Source organism: Ammodytes marinus (genome assembly GCF_949987685.1).
Source record: "Ammodytes marinus genome assembly, chromosome: 14".
Classification (NCBI taxonomy): domain Eukaryota; kingdom Metazoa; phylum Chordata; class Actinopteri; order Uranoscopiformes; family Ammodytidae; genus Ammodytes; species Ammodytes marinus.
Genome location: NC_137218.1, coordinates 29,277,397 through 29,301,037, shown reverse-complemented (window position 1 = coordinate 29,301,037; position 23,641 = coordinate 29,277,397).

The window sequence follows — 23,641 nt, the reverse complement described above, 5'->3', positions numbered from 1 at the left end:
CTTTGATACTGCACCCCCTTTTGCAGATTCCATGTCCAAATGGCTTAAATGCTTATTGTAACCTGTCTGCTATCTGTCTAATTGTGATCAATGTTTCTTTGTATTGTCTTTATACAGTAACAAGAAAGACCAGCCTGACTCAACCTTCCCCTGAGGCTACGGAAAAGCCCGACTCGGATTCGTCTGAGTCAAGTCCGTTTTCGTCTGACTCCTCCTCAGACGATGGGAAGAGGAAGTATAGCAGAAGTCAGCATTGTACTGTTGCAGAGGGGGCCAGCAGTAGAGGGCTTTTTTTTTTTTTTACCACATACTGTATATAAAATGATCTGTTCAAATGTATGCATTAATAATTTCACTGCTTTAGTTTGCAACCAGACAGCCATTTATTTTTGCACTTCTTTTCGAGTGTAGTTCAGCCATGTATTAACACACAATCTCGTGTCGGTGCAGAGCAGCGAATAAATCATCAAATTTTAGTTAAAGCAGCTGATTTACGTAGTAATACATGGCCGAACCAAACTGACAAAATCCTACATTTAGAGAACAATTGAATGGACTTGTATTTGTTAGGTTAGCAATTATATATGTGGTGAAAAGGCACTTTTCTGCTTGTCCTATCTGCAACAGTATAATGCTGACTTCTGATACAGCAATGTCTCGCCTAAAGTCTTATAGTGATGATTGCCATCTCCATAAGGTTACAGATTCAATGTGCAGAAGCAACTCATACAACCCCACGTCGTTTTATATTGTTTTCCCTATAACATTTTTTTTTTAATTATTGTTTGATGGAAGTTTTTTTTTGCTCTACTTGTTTAATTGTTTTGTTGTTCTTATTCATTTAATATTTTAAATTAATAGTCCAGTCTTAATCATTGGACACTTGAATCGATGTTAGGCAGCATTTTTATTTTACAAAAGTTATTTTTTTTTACACTTAAAATGTTGTTTCTGAAAGTTCTGGAAAAAAATCAGATTTTTACAAATGCACAGTTGTTATGTGATTTGTTTCCTTAATTATTGATTTTCAAGAATATTTTTCATTGAAGTTCTGAAGATTTTAAAGGAAAATAAAAATATATTTTTCAAAAGAGCTGTCTTAAAGTGTGTTTTTGTGCTTAAGCGCTCTAACATTGTATTTACATGTAGTTTTTCTAATTCTAAGTGTATTAAAGGACTTATTAACCTTAATAAGCAATGTTCTCGCTTTAGATCCAGTACCTTCAAAATGCATTATTACCTGTTTAATAAAGGACTTATTAACCTTAATAAGCATTGTTCATAGAGCATAGTTAACTGTTTAATAAAGGACTTATTAACCTTAATAAGCATTGTTCATAGAGCATAGTTAACTGTTTAATAAAGGACTTATTAACCTTAATAAGCATTGTTCTCGCTTTAGATCCAGTACCTTCAAAATGCATTATTAACTGTTTAATAAAGGACTTATTAACCTTAATAAGCATTGTTCATAGAGCATAGTTAACTGTTTAATAAAGGACTTATTAACCTTAATAAGCATTGTTCATAGAGCATAGTTAACTGTTTAATAAAGGACTTATTAACCTTAATAAGCATTGTTCATAGAGCATAGTTAACTGTTTAATAAAGGACTTATTAACCTTAATAAGCATTGTTCTCGCTTTAGATCCAGTACCTTCAAAATGCATTATTAACTGTTTAATAAAGGACTTATTAACCTTAATAAGCATTGTTCATAGAGCATAGTTAACTGTTTAATAAAGGACTTATTAACCTTAATAAGCATTGTTCTCGCTTTAGATCCAGTACCTTCAAAATGCATTATTACCTGTTTAATAAAGGACTTATTACCTTAATAAGCATTGTTCATAGAGCATAGTTAACTGTTTAATAAAGGACTTATTAACCTTAATAAGCATTGTTCATAGAGCATAGTTAACTGCTAATAATTGATTAATAAAGATGTGTTTACCTTCATAAAGCAACAAACAATGCTTAGTAAAGGTTTAACAATGACATAATAGGCAAGTTAGTAAGACCCAATAAATGGGTTTGTAATGTTTTTATTAACAGCTATCAGAAACTCATAAGACTTTTATTAATGCTATTAAGCAATCAATAAATAGTTAAGAAGTTTCTTATAAGTGCTTATAAAAGTCTTATAATCACACTGTCAACATGTTTATTATGTTATTATTAACACTTATATATAGTCTTATTAACACAAATTAATGTTAATAAGCATCTAATAAGGTCCTTATTACCTATTAACTAAGGCTTACTACAAGAACCTTAGTATAAAGCGTTACCAAACCTCCTTCTATCACCTCCGTAATATTGCAAAGATTAGATCCTCCCTCAAACCCCACGCTGCTGAAAGACTCATCCATGCCTTAATTTCCTTCCGCCTTGACTATTGCAATTCACTCCTCGCCGGCATCAGCACCACCTCTATCAACAGACTCCAACTGCTCCAGAATGCAGCTGGACGTCTCCTCACTCACACCAACTCGTGGAACCACATCACCCCAGTCCTCAAAAAGCTCCATTGGCTCCCCATTTCATACCGGATCGATTACAAACTTCTGGTCCTCACCTACAAACCCTCCACCATCTGCCCCCCCCCATATCTCACTGACCTCCTCTCCCCCTATCAACCACCCCGGGCCCTCAGATCCTCCTCAGCCAGTCTCCTCTCCACCCACACATCAAAACTCTGCAGCCTTGGCGACAGAGCCTTCTCCAGGCCAGCTCCCTCACCAACTTCCAGTCCCACCTCAAGACCCATCTCTTCTCCTCCGCCTACCCCTAGTTCACCCACCAACCCAACTCTACATGTTCTTTTTGTTTGTTTATTGTTGTTTTGTAAAGCGCTCTGAGTGAGAGAAGAGCGCTATATAAATCAAATGTTTTTTTATTATTATTATTATTATTATTATTATTATTATTATTATTATTATTATTATTATTATTATTATTATTATTATTATTATATCTCTTTTCCTGACGGGTTGGCAGGATCCTGCCTCATGGGAGAGAGACAACGTACCCCTCGTCTCCTCTGTGAATCATCCTGGAAGGAGCCTCTGGCGTGTCTGAGTGTTTCCATAGTCAATCTTTAAAGCCTCTCGAGTCATCTCACCTTATCGATGATAAGGGCCTCATCCAGATCGGTAGCCCCCAGCTCGTGACATTTAGGTCTCAGGGCCGGGTCACCATTTTGATGGCATTAATTCGACCAATCATGGATAGAGGAAGTGTCCGCCAAAATTCAATATCATGTTTAAGTTTATCAGTCATAGCACTGTAGTTCAATTTGTTAAACAGGTTTGATTGTTTGGGAATAGTGGCTCCTAGGTACTTTATATGTTCAGTAACTTTAACTGGAAAGAAAAGAAAAGGCATAAATTCACACTTTTGCCAGTTTATATAGGGGAAGGTGGGGTGATTTGTGCATTTTGGAAGTTGCAAAACCCCTTGTTTCTAGAAAACCGTGGAAGAAATTGGAAATGTGACCACATATTTAAGAAGAGCCATCCATTTGACTCATCCTGTAAAGAAGGGAGACACAAGGAATAAGATATAAGCACATTTAAGCTCAAAAAACTGTGTTTTGCCTTTCAAAGTAAAATTTCCATGATCAAGGTTTTTCGATTATTGTGTCTGAACAATTATAGACACGTTTGAAAACATTTGACACATGTTTTAGTGCTTTGGTATGCTACACTTTGAGTCTATATAGTTAGCACAATGTCAACCCTAAATTGCTGCATCATGCCTATTATCCAAAATTCTGGGGATGGGGTGATTTGTGCGCAAGGGCCTGGGTGAGTTATAAGTAAGTAAGTAAGTAAAATGTATTTATAAAAGCACATTTATGACAGTTTGCACTGTCCAAAGTGCTGTACATAGTGCATTCAGTAGGTAAACAATGAAGGTACAATAACAATAACCAAAATAAAAGACGTAAAGCCCATACATCCACATAAACACAGATAGTAGTGCAGAGGTAAGATAGTTAATGGGGAGGAAACACCAGGGTGTACATATGGGTTTTGAGCCTTGATTTAAAGGCAGAAATGTAGGGGGAATCACATTTGTCAGGTGGCAGTTGGTTCCACAAGCACGGAGCAACTAGTGCAAAGTACATTTCTGAGAGTTGTGCCAGTGGCATGGCTGTATACGCTGGTCACCAAAAGAAAGTGATTGTCTACAGTAGCTCAGAAGAGAGTGACATCTCAATTCCACTTAACGACACCACTGATGAGAGTTCAGATGGCCAGAAAGATGATGATGGTGACTTTGTCATTGTGACACAAGACAACTTTTTTTCCGAAAGCCATATTTCTTAAACAGTTTATTCCAGATCCAAAGTTTTTATTGCCAGGGATGCACAACATCCTGAAATATATGTACATATTTGAGTTGGAGACATAACTGTCAAGGCCTCACTTTAAAATCACTTTGAGTAAAAAGTTGCACAAATCACCCCACCTTCCCCTATAACCTGATAGTCCTCCAAACTTTCCAGGTCCAGTAGAGGCGGAACAGATCCTTCAGACTACTAGAAAAACAAGATTATATCATCAACATACAGGGCTTTGTGGTGATCCATCTTACCCAGGTGTACGGGGGTCATTCTGGGGTTGTTTCTGATGCCGATAGCCAGACGCTCTATACATAGGACAAACAGCAGTGGGCTCAGGGGGCAGCCTTGCCTGACACCACGATGTGAACTAAAAGGGGGAGATCTCTCCAAGTTGGTAGGAACGGATGCAGTTGGATCGGCATAGAGCATCTCTACCCATGCCATCTAGGTTGACAACCTTGTTGTGATAGAGTTTTCCATTTGTCTGATGGCCTGTATGATAGCTGGCAGGAATTCATCCTCCATCAGTGTTGCAGAGAAGTCATCACTAGCGCCAGCTGAGCCTGAGCTGCTTGTTCGATAAAAAGTCACTTTCACTCCCCGAAAGATTATCCAGCGTCTTTGGGCTCTTTTTCTTGGTATTACCCATCCTTAAGAAGTGTATGCGTTATTTGCCACCGTCAAAAGGCTTAAAAAATTACGCTTTCCTTCTAAATTTAGCGACGGTGCTGGAGCTGAGTAAAGACACAACCTATCCCATGGCCTGCTCAGAAGCGTCTCCAGAATGCTGTCATTCTAAAATGAATGTAAAAGAAGGTTTATGGATTCATGGAGAAACAACTTTTTTTTGGCCACAATAATTCCAAAATGCTGTTTCTGTGAATAACCTGGATATAATATGTCATACAATTATATTTGATAAAATGAATGAATTGTGTTTTATCAATTTACTTGAATCCATCTCATGTAAGTCTAAAAAGGAAAAAGATTAGTTAGATTAAATAGGGTGGCAAGTAAAGGATGGCAAGTTTGTTTATTGGTTGGTCTATTTTTTACTGTTAAAGCCAGAAAAATCTGTGGAGCTAAACTGCTAAAAAGTTTGCATTCAACTTATGCTGGGCTTACACTACACGACTTTTCACGCGATTTGACAGTCGCAGACAATCTTTCAATGTCGGACTGAAATCACTGGAGTCGTGCTGGAGTTGTGGCGAGCGCACGTAATCTCAGTGGTTTGGTGTATGGTGGTCTTCTGACCCGATTTCAGCCAGTCTTCTTCCCGTCTTGACGTTCCGACATTATCAAACAGGTTTGATATTATCGTTAGTCTTAAGGGTTGGCTCAAGCGAAATGACGTAAACACTGTCACACTCTCGCATGCACCAAGCACGACGCAGGAGGAGCGGCATTAGTCGCGACCTGTGTCCGCCTGTGCAGGCACTTTTTTCGGATACTTTTTCCTTGAAGCCTCGGCGGGAGAACCAGGCTGACAGCCGCGCAACCTTAACACTTTACCGTCAAATACAGGGTTAGGAGTTAAAGTTATTGGGAGACGAGATCAGCAAATAAAGATGGTCAAATAACTGAAGGAAGTCTACCGCTCGGAATATTGAATTAACCTTTTTTTAATTAGCCTAAATAATCACTATCGTGTTTGCGGAAATAATATTAATCTCAAAAGGAATCTAGTTGTAGTCTTGCAATATGAGACCCCTTGTCTTTTCAAAATCCCACTCTGTGACTGAAAACTAATGACTAATGTCTTCAGGTGTGAGTTGATTGTCTTTAGATGTGAGAGGGTTTCAGTCTTCAGTCTTTTCAAAGTCTTTTAAAAATCCACTAGTGTAAGCCCAGCATTAACTGAAAGGTACAGTTACATAATGAGTCTTGCTGAAGCAGCACATGTTAAAGTGTTATTTTTCACTGGCTTTACATATTTAGTCTTCTTAAAATGACCTCTGGCAAGGTTAAATAAATAATATAACCTGCCATGTAGCAGCTCCTGTGCTGCTGGGCTGCCACCAATGTGCAAATTGCATGTGCCATGTGCAAAGCCAGGATAAATTCATCAGGGTAAAATGGTTGGAAGATTGAAATAGTGGAAGGTTATAATAAAATTACATTTAATATGCCTGGGACAGTCAAGCATATTACATATACTATTAATATGTGTATTTGGTATAGCACCTTTCACAGAATTAAAATTCACAAAATGCTTCAAAATTAAAATTAAAATAAAAATCCCATTTAAAAAAAACATCCAAACAGGCAACAGGGGACTCCAAAAAAAAAAACATGAGATCAAAATAATAATAATCATATGTAGAAATGTGAGCTTTGCAGCATAGTTTTATATGCCTTAAAGTTTGCTCTACTTTTGATTAGAACTGGAATTTGATCATTAAAAACTGTCTGAAATAATCTGGCTGTAATAATCTGTCTGCAAGTCTATACATTTGGACCAACAACCATGGTCAATTATAATGAAAGGAAAAAACAAGTAGCCTCTAACAAATTGAGATGTTCTTACTGACAGTTATCTGAGGATTCTTGTGGTTTCTGGTTTCCCACATGCTCATGGAAATAAGTCCACACTTCTGGGAACATAAAAGCATGCTATGTGCCAGGAGCTACACAGCTAAACCCATATGCAGAGGATGCTTGGATCACATCTGGCTGTTAGCGTCAGTCGCCTATGGGTTGGGTTGGGTATCGGGTGGGTTTTTTCCGATACCGGTTACTACTCGGTACTTTTGAAACGGTTCCGGTGCTTAAACGGTACTTTAACCGGTACTTTAAAGCCTCAAATTGCCCACACTTTGTCAAAAAAATAATGCCCTTTTATAAATAGTGCCACATTTAACACAATTAACTTTAACAATATAATTACGAGTAACTTACAAATAAACTATTTAAAAATGCACACAATTTACATACTATCTAATACAACAATACTGTTTCAAACAATATAATAATGGAGATTAATGTGGAGACTACCAGGTAATCTAATCTTAAAATAAAACTTTAGCTAAAAGTAATAATTTTGATAAGAAAGATCTACAGTAAGGGAATAAGTACACCCAATGAGAACCACAGACTGAAAACAGTCAAGGAAGAGCGTTAGCCTTTTGGAATATTAACAGTGCTCATTTGCATAAACTTGAAACAAAATTCAACTGACATAAAAAATACGAAGTAGTCTTCTGTAAAGATAAGACCACAACTATTAACTTTGTCAAATTAACCATTTTTGTGCAGAAAAATTGTCATGTTTGCCTTCTCAGGAAGGATACGAGATCTTTAACGTACATGCTGTTCTAATGTGCAGCGCGCTGTTTATTATTAATATAACGGCCTGTCATCAGACACATGTAGCCATACCGGATGGTTTTATACAGAGATCACTCCATACAGTTATCCAAGTCAGAGCTTTTTGTATGGGCAGAGATCGTTATTTTAAGTGTGTCTTTATGAAGTTCCTTGTTAAACGTTTCCATATCACCGGGCCGCTGTGTCCCGCTGTGTGTTTTTTGGGTTCGTCTCCACCGCCGTGCGTAAAGGCAGCACTAACAGCTGACGGTCGCTGCCTCATCGTATGCCTACACGTGCCTAATACATGCGTGACAATACTGCTAGATTGCGTGTCATTCGCAAAAAGAAATGCATTGCATTGGCGTTCAAAAATAGTCTTGACATAAAGAGCGATCAGTCTGTGAAACTGCGAACGTGAGCGAGTGTTGAGCACTCGTGTGCGCGCTCCTCGAGACGGTCGGGCTCGTTCTCGTCACTCACAGCTGCTCTCGGTGTACTGTACACAGAACAGCATCCGCGAGCGGACATGCTTCATCGATCATGACATAAAGAGCGATCAGTCTGTCAAAATACAAACGTGACTACAGCAGGGGCGGCACCGAAACTTTCGTTCTTATTCGGTCTGATTACTACCGTTTACGTCGGCACCGGTGCCATACTGGTACCGGGTTTCGGTGCCCAACCCTACCTATGGGTCAGTCAGTGCGGTTACATGCAGACTCATAATCGGGTAAATAAACTAAATAGACTTCAACAGGACCTGTAAAATGCAAGTATTTATCCAATCTACTTCGCACACAAGTCATGTGCCGATTTGTGTTAAAGGACAATCGAAGTCGGATAAGAACACCTAGATAACGCGTTCATAGTCTGCATTCTACCTGCATGCATACAATATCACATATCGGAGTTTGCGTTCTGCGCTTGCTTGAGAGTTCCCTGTCGGGGATTTCACAAGGAAGTGGAAGGAGACGACGTAATAAATAGTAGTGTTGTTGCTGGAAAGAAACCGGACCTGGCTCTATAACCACTTGTTGAAAGGGCTACAGCGCCACCTAGCATAGCGGAGTCAGCCATGCTTCGGCCATTTATCGAATATTTGAAAGGCCATGTATACTCAGACAAGTGACACGGTCCGTTTGAGTGGCAAGTTCGGTATATGTCTTAATCCAAATCTAGTTGTCCCAGTGAGTGTGTGTGGGAGATCATGTCAGCCTCTAGGACAGGGGTGTCAAACATACGGCCCGCGGGCCGAATCCGGCCCGCGAGATGATTTGATCAGGCCCGCGACCTGTAGAGCATACATTTCTGAGTATGTCAAAAAAAAAAGTAAGTCTCTAGCCCATTCCTGTGAGGAGTTATGAATTTTTAAAGAAATAACCGAAATGCTCACTCCTGCCGCTAGGGGGCAGCCTAAATAAAAAAAGCACATTTTAGCAACGTGGGAAATGGTAAATGGCAATCCTGCTTCACCGCTATTAATGTTTCCTCCAGTGCTTTATGGCAAAGTAAAAACCAAAAAAAAAAAAACATTTTTATTTTTAGTACATTTATTTTATTACTTTTTTATAAAAATAAAACTATTTTTATTTTTAGTGCTGAACAATTAATGTACTAGCAAGCGTGGTGTGTCTGCGGCTCTGTGTGCGCAAAACGAGCAGGAGCATGCTAGTGTAGGCCTACAAGATTTATTTCCTAATTTTCAATGCTGCTTTATTTTTATGTTTTAAATTGGGAAAAACGAATTCCAAAACAACCAATAACCTCTGTATTTAAAAATAAATCAAAACAGTAGAAGTTGCACTTTTATTTAATTGTATTTTGTCTGCATGTTTGCACAAAATGTGTCCCTGTACATATAGTAAACAAAATTGGACAACTGTAAGGTCAGTGCCTGTTGTATTTGTGTATTCAAATAAACAGTTGTTTATTTCATTAGTGCACATTGGCATCTTTGAGCAAAATACCCCCAAAATTTTTGCTGCGGCGCCACGCGCCGCACCTCCTATTCCCATGGCCGGCAGCAACCTTTACTAAGACATCTCCTGGGGGGTACAGAGATCCCTTGTGATCCGTGATAATGTAGGTTACAAATGTAGGCTGAGTGATAAAGCATATTACTGAAAAACAAAGTTAGGGATTTGGAGTTATTTTGCCATTATTTTACTAGTCCGGCCCACCTGAGATCAGAGAGGCTGTATGTGGCCCTCGAACCAAAATGAGTTTGACACCCCTGCTCTAGGACATAGTAAATAATAGAACTGTCTGCGTGTTCATCTGTATTCAGATCTTACACGTGTATTATTAAATAATAATGTAGAAATTTTGTCTTTACATCTGTACGTCTTCATCAGTCATCAGTCTCACTGGCTCTTTGGATTTAGAAATGGATAGTTTGGTGATGCCAGGCCGACCTGCTGTTCTTAACGCCAAGGACAACAACAACAACAACAACAACAATAATAATAATAATAATAATAATAATAATAATAATAATAATAATAATATAGCTCAATGTGATTTACAATATACAAATAACATGCACAGACCGCTTAACATTATAATAGAAATAAGATGGAAAATAAAACAGATATACAGCAATAATAAGATCAAATACAGTAAAAAGAATAAAGTAAAGATAGTATTAAATAAAGTAGGAGTGCATAAAAAGTTGTATAGTACAAAAACCTTCGAAACAGAGTACTGGGTTTGATGAGCAGGCCTCTTTCATCACCGATTACATGAGACTACTTCACGTAACTCTGAAGCTGATATTCAAGATTCAAGATTCAAGATTTTTATTTAGTGTCCCAAAAGGGCAAATTTGTTCACAGCAGAAGAGGCGAAAACACAAAACAGTACAAACAGTGACGAATACAAACATCACAACCTATGCTTAGGCCTGGGCACGAAAGTGCAAAGTGAAAGAATCAAGGAAAAAGGAAGACCAACATAACAAAGTCGAAGTGCCCATGCAGACACAGGTCTTACCGTCATAACAAAAATAAATTAAAATCATAAAATAAAAACATAAAAAAACATAAAATCATAAAATAAATAAAACCAAATAAAATATGTATAAAATATATATATATATATATATATATATATATATATATAAATCGAAAACCCGTTCAATAGTACAACATTTACCTGCTGTAGGCAGCATTTGTTGCTCGAATCGACGCAGGGGCAAAGGAGAACTTGTATCTATTGTTGGTGGTCATAGGGACACACAGGCGAATACAAACATATTTAGCATTCTCACATCTGGATTAATAAAGCAGGGATCTATCTGCTCTTCTTTGGTAGTTGTGTGGTAAAACATGAAAGCAGCTTTTCAAAATGAATGATTCACCCCCCCAAAAAATAAAAAAATTTATATTTGAAGCATATTTGAGAAGATGTTGGTGATATAGCTTTGTATTTTGTAAAACCTATTGTAATCAAATTCATATCACCATAAGCCAGCTGGGAGAATGGCATAGTTTTATGATCATCAATAAACAATATGGTGTTTATTTAAATATATTTGTTGGATGCAAATCCAAAAAAGGATTCCAACTCAAAGGCGTGTACTTTACATGAAGAAAGAATGTGTATTAAACCATATGTAATAGCTCTTACAAAGAGGCATTATGTATCAGACTCTCTAGTTCACTCAGTGACTCAGCACCCCAAACTGTAGCTTCTGATTGGTGCCTTTAGTGACTGTGTTCCCTTCAGCTTGTTGGTCTGTCACCGTCTTCTCATATTCTAGTTGTTCTCCTCAAACGGAAACTAGAAGTAAGTAATGAGAAGTGGATGTTGAGACAGAGCCTACTGACAGACAAGCATGCACAAAGATCTGTTTGTTTGCTTGACAAAATGCAGCAATGAAAATTTGCTCTCATCAACTGTGATAAACATTATTAGCAGTCTCTGATAGCAGCCACAGCTATACACAGAGTTTCAGTCATGGCTTTGATGTCTCTTCTGCTGTCATAAACATTTAGACTTCAATTAAAACCATATTCCATATCTCACACAAGCCGCCGGTGAGTCACCATACTCTACAGACCTGCAATCTCCCGCATCTCTCCCTCTGCTTGTAATGACAGCTAGACACAGCAGAGGATTTAAATATTTACTCTCTCCATTGTTCTGTTGGTGGCCTCTCCTCTCTCTCATGCTGAGGTATCCAGCAGATGTAAACAAATTCATCGGAACAATCATTAACAAATGGGATTTGGCAGCAGCGTGTCAGGCTATTTCCCTAGCATTTAGTCCTTTCTGTCATAATAGGGCACAGGGAGCCATCATTCTAAAACGCAGTTCCATGGAAATTATATAGATGAGGACAGTCTTGTAAAGTTTCTTTCACAGCTGATTTAGAGGCTTGATGATCCAGAGGGCCATTATATGAGATGGCACGCAGCACTCAGCGAGAGAACAAATATTATCATGATTCATGCCGGCAATTCAAACTCGCAGCTCAGGTTTTTAAAGGGCTTGCAAAAAGGAGGAAGTGCTAATTAGAAGGCTGTGGCAAGTTGGCTCCCAAACTATGCAGCTGATAAGACCATACCTGTGGTATTCAGCTAAAAACACTCATCTTTTATCTCCTTAGTAACAAAAACAAACAAGCCAGCACTTTAAAATTACCTCCAAGACAGTCACGTTTCTCTATAATTACACATGACTTCGTACAGTGTGATGATAGTGTTACTACAAGCATTTTTACCTGTGAGGAAATATTGGAGTTTTAATTGCAGTGCACCAACCAACAAGGTGAAGAAAACAAACAAAGAAGAAACAGTCTGGTTGCCGGGGCTATATAGTGAGTCAGAAGAAATTGTTTTACATTTATGTAAAAGTTTTGATTGTATGAGAATTAGTACACCCTGCAAATATTAGTTTCTCTCTGCATGTTGTACTATTCTTGGTTTCCATAGAACCTGCAAAATGTCATTAAAGTATTTTTTTAAAGCAGAAATACACAATAATTCACTGCTTCTACCTATTGAATTTTACAATATATGTTTTCACTAGTCTACGTTTCTAATAAATTGGGAATTATTTTGGACTTTGGGACTGACAGTCAGAGAAAATAAACAATTTGATTATGTCACTCTGGGCTGTGGAAATTGGTGATTGGATTTTTTTTTTTTTTTTTTACAAATGTTACATTTTAAGGAGCAAACAACCTCTTGATTCATTTGGAATGTAGGTAAATTAAAAGTTATGACATAAATATATTCAGGACAAAAAAGATGAAAAGTATAAGTCTCCTCAAGTGCACTGCAGTGTTTGTCTTTGTGTGCCTGTGATCATTTGAATATTTTCAGTCTTTTATGGCTATCTTTATGCTTTAATACGCTCAGTCAGAGCTGGGTGAGCAGCCTAATAAATCTGCCCTTCTCACGTCTAGTCTTTCCTTCCACCCACTAACAATGAGCACGGCCACAGGGTATTCAGTTCCTCTTGAAACCCCAAACTGGAGCATTGATGAGGATCTGAGATGCAGTGCTTTCCGGGGAACAAAGGCATTTTATTGGAGTTGGCCCCTGTAGGGAGTTTGTGGCCTGCATAGAGGCTGAGCTGGCCCTGTTGTGGTGGGATTACAGGGTGAAGACCCATCTGCCTTACTGCAGTGAGCTGTGGAGGTCAGCCTGGTGACCCCTGGTCCTCTGGACCTTCCCCTGCAGCACAGTGTGCAGCAAGTCATCGGCCCTGTTCAACAGAACTGTCACTGAAAGATGCCCATATAAAGCATAGGTGTGACTCCCGGCAGGATGCAGCATGCTAGCATCCTGACACTCTACATTGCTTTTGTAATAATCTGCGATGTTTTTACATCTGAAAAACCACAATTCAAACTTGATCCATGAAGCCTCAATGGGAAAAGTCCTGTGGTTCACAGGAAGTGATGTGTTTTTACTTTTCCAGTGACAGCTGCAACGGTGGTTTCTCTGTAATAGATATGAGAGGAAATGTGTAGTTAGCGTGAGCAGTAATAAGCTCAGCTAAAAAGACAAAGAAAAGAGTTTGCGTTGGGTCACTCTCAGTGTGTGGATTGTCCATATATCTAAGAGAAAAGGATCATTCGGCCTTGTCTTTAGCATCTCACCTAATGTTGCTGTTTCATTCCTATAAAGCAAATGAGGCGTGTGTTAAGAGTGACACCTTGCTCATTTGCTTTAAGGTTTGTATAAAAGCCTTCTCAGGTCTTTCCATCTGTTAAATGACTTATTAGCAGAGAGCAGTGGGTCCAGAACACCCAGAAGTGAGGTTTCAGAATGATTTGTTTAGCTAGCTCCGATCAGAAGAGAGGGTCAGCCGCCGGCCGTCCGTCAATCACCAAACAGAGATACACTCAGACTGTAAGCATCTGCCACAGGACTGGACCGGCAGCGCTTTGACGGCCTCAGACAGAGCGCTTAAACATTTCAGGGATCTCTAATCTACTATTGTACCGTGTGTGTGTGTGTGTGTGTGTGTCATTTTTACTCCTGAACACAGTCCAAAGCTGTGAGCTAGGCAAACTACCAGGTCCAAATCCAATACAGCCAACTTGGCCCCGTGTCAGTGTCTGTCTTTCTGGGCTCAGCTTTTTTTATCTGTACCAGATTAAATGTATCCCCTTTTTTACCTTTCATCCTTTTCTCTCACTCTTTCTCTCTCTCTCTCTCTCTCTCTCTCTCTCTCTCTCTCTCTCTCTCTCTCTCTCTCTCTCTCTCTCTCTCTCTCTCTCTCTCTCTCTCTCTCTCTCTCTCTAAGGTGTACTGGCAGTCTGGGAAAAACAGAGAAGGAGGCATTGCTGGTCAAGAGAGACCACTAGAATTTGGTTCCATAAACTGTGGGAGTTTATACAAAAACCTTTAATGGTCCCTGGTGGTGGAATATGAGGAAACATCAACCAGTATAAACTCAAATCATAAAACCCAACACGGTTACGTTTGAGTGAGTGGTTTCCCATGATTGCAAAATCAAAAATGTGTGAGTTCGGTTTGCTCGGCTCACACTGCCCACTGCGGTGGACTTTTATCCAAGCCTGACTCTCTCCCCAGAGTTGTCGCCAAGCTGTTGTGTTGTGTTTTGTTATGGTGTGTTGTCCAGAGTCTCGGTGTGTGTGTGTGTGTGTGTGTGGGTGGGTGTGTGTGTGGAGAGATCTGGTGCCAGAGGCTGCCGCTAAACGGTGCAGAGATACAAGCAATCAGTGTTTTCCAAGCAAATTTACTGGTCTAATTGTACGCTCCAAATGACGTGTCATAAATCACATCTCGGGTAGAATGTTGCTCTTTGCATGACACAGCAGTCTGTCAGAGCATGAGGCTTTGGGTGGAGTCCAGTCTGACTGCTATCATTTGCCTGTGAACATATGCATGATGGTGGAGTGTGTGTTTTCTCTGTTTGTTTGCATCATGTTATATTGCCATGTTGCCACAGTGTTGATGGAAAAACTATTCTTTCTGTGAATTCAAAAAGCTAGCTGCATACTGTGCCAAAACTAGAGACTACATACAAACTGTCCCAACTATGAGATACATGTTTCTGCAGAAGTTAATAAGAAATTGAGCAAACATTTTTGGAGTCATGATTTCTCAGCATTCTTAAAGAGGACCTATGATGCTTTTTGACTTTTATGACCTATAAACGTTGTTATGATGATTCATAGTCATGCTTAACCATACTAAATTATCAAATAATGACTTACATGCATTTCGACGTATTCCCTGCTGACCGTCTGGGGTGTCTGTGCCTAGCACTAAACACTATTCTAGCCAGTGGAGAAGTCACGTCTTCAGAGCGGTCTAACCCTTTGTAACCCTGTGACGTCGCATGTAACCCTGGGACGTCACCATGCGGATGTTTCCATGTATGGTAATGCTGTCACTTCCCTGTTCGCGTCTGCCTCGCGTCTGCCTCGCGCCCTTATAGGTCCATGCTCGCGCTTCCCGCCACTGAAAGTGTTCCGGAAGGAAGGTAACCAATCACAACGGAGTGGGGTTTGCAGGAGGGGGGAGGGTAGCGGAGATGGCCGATGCACAGGCGGAGGGAGCGGAGATTGCCGAAGCACACACACTCAAGTGTTGACAGGACGTGCTGGATCGCCAAAATAAGAGAAAGAGCTTCCCGAAAATCTACATAGTTTTTTGTGATGTGATTTGTGTCAGGTTGCTATATAGCAGTGTAAAACAAGAAATTAAGACCAGAAAAGTAGTATAATAGGTCCTCTTTAACGTCATGAAAAGTGAATGGTCACATGATATTACTATTCATCTTGAGAGGGACATGAATGTGTGTAGACATTTAATTGGCAATCACTCCGATAGTTAACTGAATAACCTCCTAGATGAAAAGCCAAGGAACCACCAAAGTCTGTAGAATTTCGTTGTTATCAATTTGATAGTTGTTGAGATATTTCAGTGCAGACCAAAGTGGTGGACTGACAGCCAGACCATCACTGCCATGCCTAGAGCCATGGGGCCGGTTGCACCAGCTGGACATATGCCCGGGCGTAGGACTAGGCTGGACGTAAAATGCACCTTAAGCCCTACGTAGAAGTTATTTAGAATGAATTAATGATTTATCATCGCAGTTGCTGTTACGATCCTGCCTGGGCCTCAAGGCCTTTGTTGTGGTGTTCTTTTTTCTCCACAATTCGTGTCCCAGGTATGGAAAGCTTTCTGTCGTGAGTTAGGGGCCTCTGTCAGTCTCTCCTCAGGCTACCATCCCCAGACTAACGGGCAAACGGAGCGGGCCAATCAGGACCTCGAAGCTGCGCTGCGTCACTGCTAGGAACCAGTCATCCTGGAGCACTCACCTTCCATGGGTGGAATACGCCCACAACTCCCTGTCAAGTGCAGCTACTGGTATGTTCCCATTCGAATGTTCCCTTGGATATCAACCCCCTCTGTTCCCAGCGCAGGAGAGCGACATCGCTGTGCCATCTGTCCGAGCCCACCTTCGACGCCGTCGAAAGGTCTGGAGGGACGCTCGCGCTGCTCTGCTCCGTTCCACCGAGAGCAATCAGCGCATGGCTGATCGACACCGGGTCCCGGCACCACAGTTCACACCAGGTCAGAAGGTTTGGCTCTCTGCAAAAAATATCCCACTCAATACCGAGTCTAAGAAGTTGGCCCCCCGCTACATTGGGCCTTTTGAAATAGTCACTGTCATCAATCCACCCGCTGTCAAACTAAAACTGCCATCATCCCTGAAGATTCACCCCACATTCCATGTTTCCCAGTTAAGACCTGTCTCTACCAGCCCTCTGTGTCCCCCAGGAACTTCGCCCCCACCCCCCGCGTTATTGACGACCACCCTGCCTACACGGTCAGGCGGATATTGGACATTCGCCGCGGCGGCCGGGGGTTCCAGTATCTGGTGGACTGGGAGGGGTATGGCCCGGAGGAGAGGAGCTGGTTGTCCCGCCAGCTCATCCTTCATCCCTCCCTCATTAGGGACTTTCACCGGGCCAACCCAGGGAAGCCTGGTGGCTCGCCTGGAGGCTCACGTTGAGGGGGAGGTACTGTTACGATCCTGCCTGGGCCTCAAGCCCTTTGTTGTGGTGTTCTCCCCTTTCCCTTGTCTGGTCTGATTGCAGGGTTGGAGTCAGGTGTGCAGGAGCCAGGCACCAGCATCTACAGCTGCCACCAATCTTCTAATCTACTGCTCTACTTATACCCGGTTCAACCTTCCAGACACTGCCAGATTGTAAACTACCCAGTCAGTAACTCTTCAGCCACCTAGACCTTTTGTAGCTCTGCCTGCATTTTGCTTGTTGCTAATTCTGTTCTTTTTTGCCACAGTCTCCCAGCCTGACTCCTGCCACCAGCTCCAGCCCTCGTCAGCCAGCTCTCCCTCCCTGGACCCCCCTGCCCGCCTGCTCTTGTCTCCCCGGATTCTCCCCTTGGCACTTCCCCCTGAACCCCCATGCCTGCCAGCCCACTCCGGAGCCCGGCCCAAATCCCCAGATTCCTTCTAAATAAACCCTCTTAAACTGGTACTGTCTCTGCGCCTGTGTCCTCCCTGTCCAGCCGTTACAGTTGCAACCTTAAAAGAGGTGAACATGTAACGGCTCAGAGCGCTGTCCACAGCACTACAGCTGATAATCCCCTTTGATTTTACTGTCTGATGTGGTGAACATCAGAAGCACAACGTACCGGGAGATACATGGACGTGCATCGCTAAGTCAGATGTAGCTGAGCTAGTCCTTCATTTCATTTGTACAGAAGGTCTGGAACTGCTCTATTGGCAAACGTTCACTCACTTGGAGGCGGGTGTCTGTTGAAGTTTAAAACTATTGGATCTGCCCAGTGCCACTCTGGATTAGCCAACCAATCGCATAACGTTTGGTTGTGACGTATGTCATGAGCCGGCTTCTGACGGTGTGTTCCAGTTGTACTGAGAACTCGGAAATTTCCGACTTCACTACATATTGTAGTCTATGGATCTACCGGTACCTGGCAACGGTAACTTGCTAGAGCCTAACGTTTAGTTATTTGGATGAGAAGGCGTCCATACTTTCCCGAGCAGATGCACTGGAACACAGACAGGTCGGAACTCGGAACTACCAAGTCGGAAATTTCCGAGTTCCGAGTATAAAGGAACGCAGCATTCAACTGAAACTGAAATTAGGGCGGCAGTGGCGAAGTGGGTAGGGAGTTCGCCTCTGGTGTGCAGGGTCGGAGGTTCGATCACCCGTCTCCCCACCACATGTCGAAGTGTCCCTGGGCAAGACACTGAACCCCGAATTGCTCCCGATAGTTAGCTTAGTTAGCTTAGCACCCTAGTGCTAGGCCTACCCTGCGTGGTAGCTGCTGCTATCGGTGTATGAATGTGTGTGTGACTGGGTGAATGTGTACAAAAACAATGTAAAGCGCTTTGGGTCTGTGATAAACGGAGATATAGCGCTATACAAGTCCATTTACCTTTACCATTTACCAAACTGGAGCGCGACTTCGACGTCATCGTTCTCAACCACTCGCTCTGTTCGCTGATTGGACCTGCACAAAAATCTGTACGAGCAGGAGCTCATGAATACACTGCAGACCCAGACTGACTACTGAAGTGAAATGAAAATTGAGCAGAAGTAGGTAGGCGGGCGGTGCCAGGATAGGTGTAACCGCCCCATGGTGTGGAACCCAAGGCAGACAGGTCCCTGGATGCACATCTGGATTTGTATCTGTACATTTCCAACAGTTTTCAATGAAAGAAAATAGTTTTTGAGATATCTTGCTAAATAAAAGAGAAAGATTACCTCTTTTTTTTTTGCCAAACCTAGAATTGCATCCTCTTAATGCAGTGGTTCTCAATTATTTTCTGTCATGCCCCCCTTAGGGGACAGAAATGTTTTCGCGCCCCGCCCCCTAAATTGAAATACTGTTGAGAACCTGCTAATATTTATTTATTTATCTGTACAAAACCACTGTATGAGTTTCTGGCATGAGCATTCTGCATACAATCACCTTATTATCAGATTAGATAACAAAAATTAGCAGAGATAACTTCTGCAGCAAAAAAATCAAGTTCAGTTTATTAGCTCAATTTGCTAGCCTGGAAATCCAGACCCTGATATCTTGAACGATAGAGGGTCTGGCGACGATCAATAGTAATTTCCAACTCAAGGGGCGGCTCCTACTCGTGCATTTCAAATGCCACTGCACGCAGTTGGGTAGCACTACAACCAATCAGAGCGATGCACAAGGCGACGTAAGCCCCTTTCGTTTAGCGAACAGCTGTTAAACTGTTAAATGAAACGTTTGCCGTTGTCGGTCGGCAAAATAGAACATTCCACTTACTTGCTAATGAAAGATTTGAGTGCCGTCTTCCAAATCGTTAAGGGTCGAGGCCAAAGCAGTCTCAAACTCACACAACATATCCGCAGCCATCTCTGATGTTTACTATCACGGCTTCGACGTCGCATGCACGTCACTGTCGTCATCCGGTTACGTCCTCCCCAGAGTACCATATAAGGGGCTCTGGCGCGCCCGCCAGATTTCTGGCTTTCTTGATAAAGCTTCAACGGAGCGTGTCCAGACCAACACGCGCAGCAAATTTAATTTGCCAGTGCCTAGTGGCAGGTCTGGGAATGCCAGGCTATCAATTTGTATCATTTAAACAAGACTGCTCAGTCTGTGTGAATCTCAGGACAGAGAAACAAGAGCAAATGATTCACTGAGGTTTGCATTTCATTCAAAACATTTTTAAACTGTAAACATAGTTAAGGTGGTGTTTTTTTCATTATTATAGGCCAATAGGCCTTCTGTGATGCGATAACCAATAATTCATTAATGTTATTATTAGTCTACTTGCTTGATTTCTTTTTAAATAGCCTACAGAGACACTTGGAGACACATGTGGACGTTTATTTACTGCAAATCGCGGCTTTTCACAAGCACACATCGCGCTTGCTAGCACTTAAGATTTTTTTTTTTTGGTCAGTTGGAAATCAAGGCAGCCCACGCCCCCCTCCCCCCCCCCCCCCCCCTTGACAACTCACGGCGTCCCCCCAGGGGGGCGCGCCCCACCATTTCAGAAGCACTGTCTTAATGAATGATTTCAATTGAGTTCAAGTGGGCACAACATAATCTTTGTTTCTGGAAATATTACATGTTTCTTTGAAACCATTTTCTTAGTAATGTAAATGTTTTTTTTAGGAAATTTGTACATTATATCTACAAATCTATCTATATGAATCCTGAGTGTCCACTTCAGAAAGAGCAAAATGATTCACCTATAGTCTTTAGTTAGAAAACATGGCTGACTTCTCCCAACGTTTCATGTGGCAAACACCTAATATCCTGAATGGTGCCACCTCATCAAACTGAGGTATTTCCTCCCCGGTTCATCGAAGTCAGCTAACTTTTTCTTTTCTAGATTATCTAGTGTGAGAGGAGAAAAGTGCTAAATGAGTTGTATGTCACGTCCTGAGAGGAAAGTGAATGGGAGACTGACGCACTGTGAGAAGGTTCCCCATTAAGACCTTTGTTCATTGGAGGGCTTTGGTTCCAGGTCAGGCAGTGGACACATGCTGCCAGGAGCTGAATGCCCCCCCCCCACCCTCCTCTACAGACCCAGGGTCAGGGGGCAGCTACATCAATACAGCCTCCTGACCTCACTGCTTGACCCCTGGAGACCCTCCAGTCTCCTCTCTACCTCTGCCACCAGGGCCATCAGGCTGGGCAGAGCTGTGTACCTTACAGCTTCATTTACAGGAAGATAGATCGATGGCCGTTCAGAAGGGCAGTCAGACATCTTCAATGGTTTGAAACGTTGTGTCTTCTCAGTGGCTGTGACCCCTCAGTAGGGTTGGCTGGGCTTAGACTGATTTATTCTTTGAAGCCTTGGGGGACTGGGCTGTGAGTTAGTCTTTTTATTGCAGGGAAATGGATGGGTCAGGTACCTGCTGTGGCCTGTCGTTAGCCCCAAGACAGTCTTATCAGCTTAGACTGATTCTGGCCTCTCAGCTACTGCAGATTACATTAGCAGCCACTCCTGTCTGCCTGTGTGCCCCTGCTGTTGGTCGGCAGAGTGTAAAGAAGCATCTTCACAATGGATCCCAAAGAAGCAAGGTGAGAGAGCTGCATGGGATTATCTGGCCCCATTCAGGAGCTGTTTGTTAGCTCTCAACAAGGCATGCCTCCCTTAAGTGTTATTCATCTGTCTTCTATTCCACCACTTTACAGGAAACAGATTAGATGCAGTGATTGAGGCTTTGATTTGTCGCTCTGTGAAAGTGGGCATAGCAAAGCACTCCCAACTGCTTTTCATTGTGCGCTTTGAAGACAATTTATACGGAGACACATTGAAATCTGTGGCACATATTGTTGGAAAACTGATACATTGTGACTCACATGAGCCAAGAAGAGCCTGAAAAAATCTGTTAACAATCCACTGCTAACAATTCAGATTGAATAGTCGCTCCATCCCATTTGAATTCAAATGTTATATTGGCCTGCAAAACTCTTTTTGAAGAGCTACACATCAGTACAGAAACAAAAAGTTACAAAAACAGAGAAAAACAGAATAAATGTGTCAAGATGATTAAAATAAGACACAGGTTAGGAAAAGAAGTAAAAAAGGAAAAGAAGTAACAAATGTCCTCATGGACCAGAGTACGCACTGAACTCCACTTTTTGGATCTATTGCCACACAATACAATGCACAAGAAAAAATAAGAGGGGCAACTCACAGCTGGAAAACATTTAATCAGAGCCTGGGCTATGGTGAGAAAGCTCCTGGAAGATCTCCGGAAAAAGACACATTTCACTGTTTCCAAATGTAAAGCTGTTAGTAGCTTTCCAAAGCACTCCTCTTGAATAAGTTCCTGTTTGTACAAAGCTAGTTCACTTTACAGTATTAATACAAATTGAGTAATTAGTTCACAGCTCTGGAGGTCCACACAAAACGGCCACTGGACTAGATTATGCTAATAATTTACAGAATGAGAGAAAGGACACTGCTATTGACAATAAACCAGGGGCCTCATTTATCAACAGTGCGTAGAAAAGGTTCTAAATTCACTCTTACGAATGAAATTTAGTATGTGCTTAAGTACAAAAAAATCGGTATTTATCAAACGTGCGCTGGCCTATCGTACACACACCAGTAAGTCATCAATCTTGATAAATCCCACATGTTCTTAAGTACCATGCTCGTTCACGCTCAGACCATTTGCATTCAGAAACGCCTCCAATTAACCATATATGGTCACAACACATCCCTTTATCAACCATGTGAATGTGTTATATCCCTCTTCGCTACAATGGCAAAGAGGGCAACAAAAAGAAACTTCTCCAACACATAAATGGAAACCCTTGTAAACGAGGTTGTATCAAAGCAAAACATATTTTGTTGGCTCACTTAGTGCAGGTATTAAAACAAAAGAAAGCTTGCTGCATGGGAAAATGTGATATTTTCGAGCAAGTTGTAAGGCAACGGCATTGTTTGGGGTCCGCGATCTGACAACTTTACGTGCAGTCATTCATAAACTCTTTCAATAAATAAGAGATGAAGATAAGTTCCTAACAACATATAGAGTTACTAAGTGAAATGAGTGATTGGCGAGTCTGGCGAGTCACCGCGGCTCGTCCAGCTCACAGCTGAGTGCTGTCAGATGAGACGCACAGAGAGCATCGGAGGGATCCTCCGCTTCAAATCATGTAAACGTGTGACACATTCAATGAATAATCAATTAAAGCTTACCTAAAAATAAGTGAGCCATATAACTATTTATTGTATTTAGGATGTTAGCTCATTTGGACGCTGTTTTGACCGTCTGTTTTCATTGATGTATTGGCGATTTTATATCTACTTCAGTTTCATTACTGAGTCGTGATCAGTGTTCTTAAAGAAACTTAGATTATAAAACAAGAGGTCCAAAACACAGATGATGATTAAACAAACAAATGTAGGACTTCATATTACCCTAGAAATGCACGGGTGGATTTGACGCGTGGCGATTATAGATATAAAGAGAACGCTGGCGGTTCTAGTGTTAATGCAGACGTTGAAACCCTTAAATGCTTTGCTTTGTGCTTGTAATATCGCTATTCTACCACTAGATTCTGTTCGTAAGCATGGTCAGAGTTGTGCTTACATTTACACACATTCATAAGTCTAAGTACATTTTGGTAAATTCCATACTTTGCGTGGCAATGTTCTTACGCCCTACTTACGCACAGATTTGTGCGTAAGTACGGTTGATAAACGAGGCCCCAGGATCCTAAGAAAACCCAAAATCACGGATGTGTGAAACTGTGGTGTCCTCTATTTGAAGCAGGACAGAGCATCACATCATTACATACCATTAGTTCAGAAACAGACCGTAAACATCACATGATTGATCCATTCTGGTTCATTCCAATCCCATGCTCTGGTACCTTCTGCTGTAAGGAACAGGACTGATTCTTGTCAAATTTTACTTGGAAAGGCTTTGCCTGTTTTCTATTTTCCTCCTCTTTTCCCATTTGCTGGTGTAAATAGTTCTCA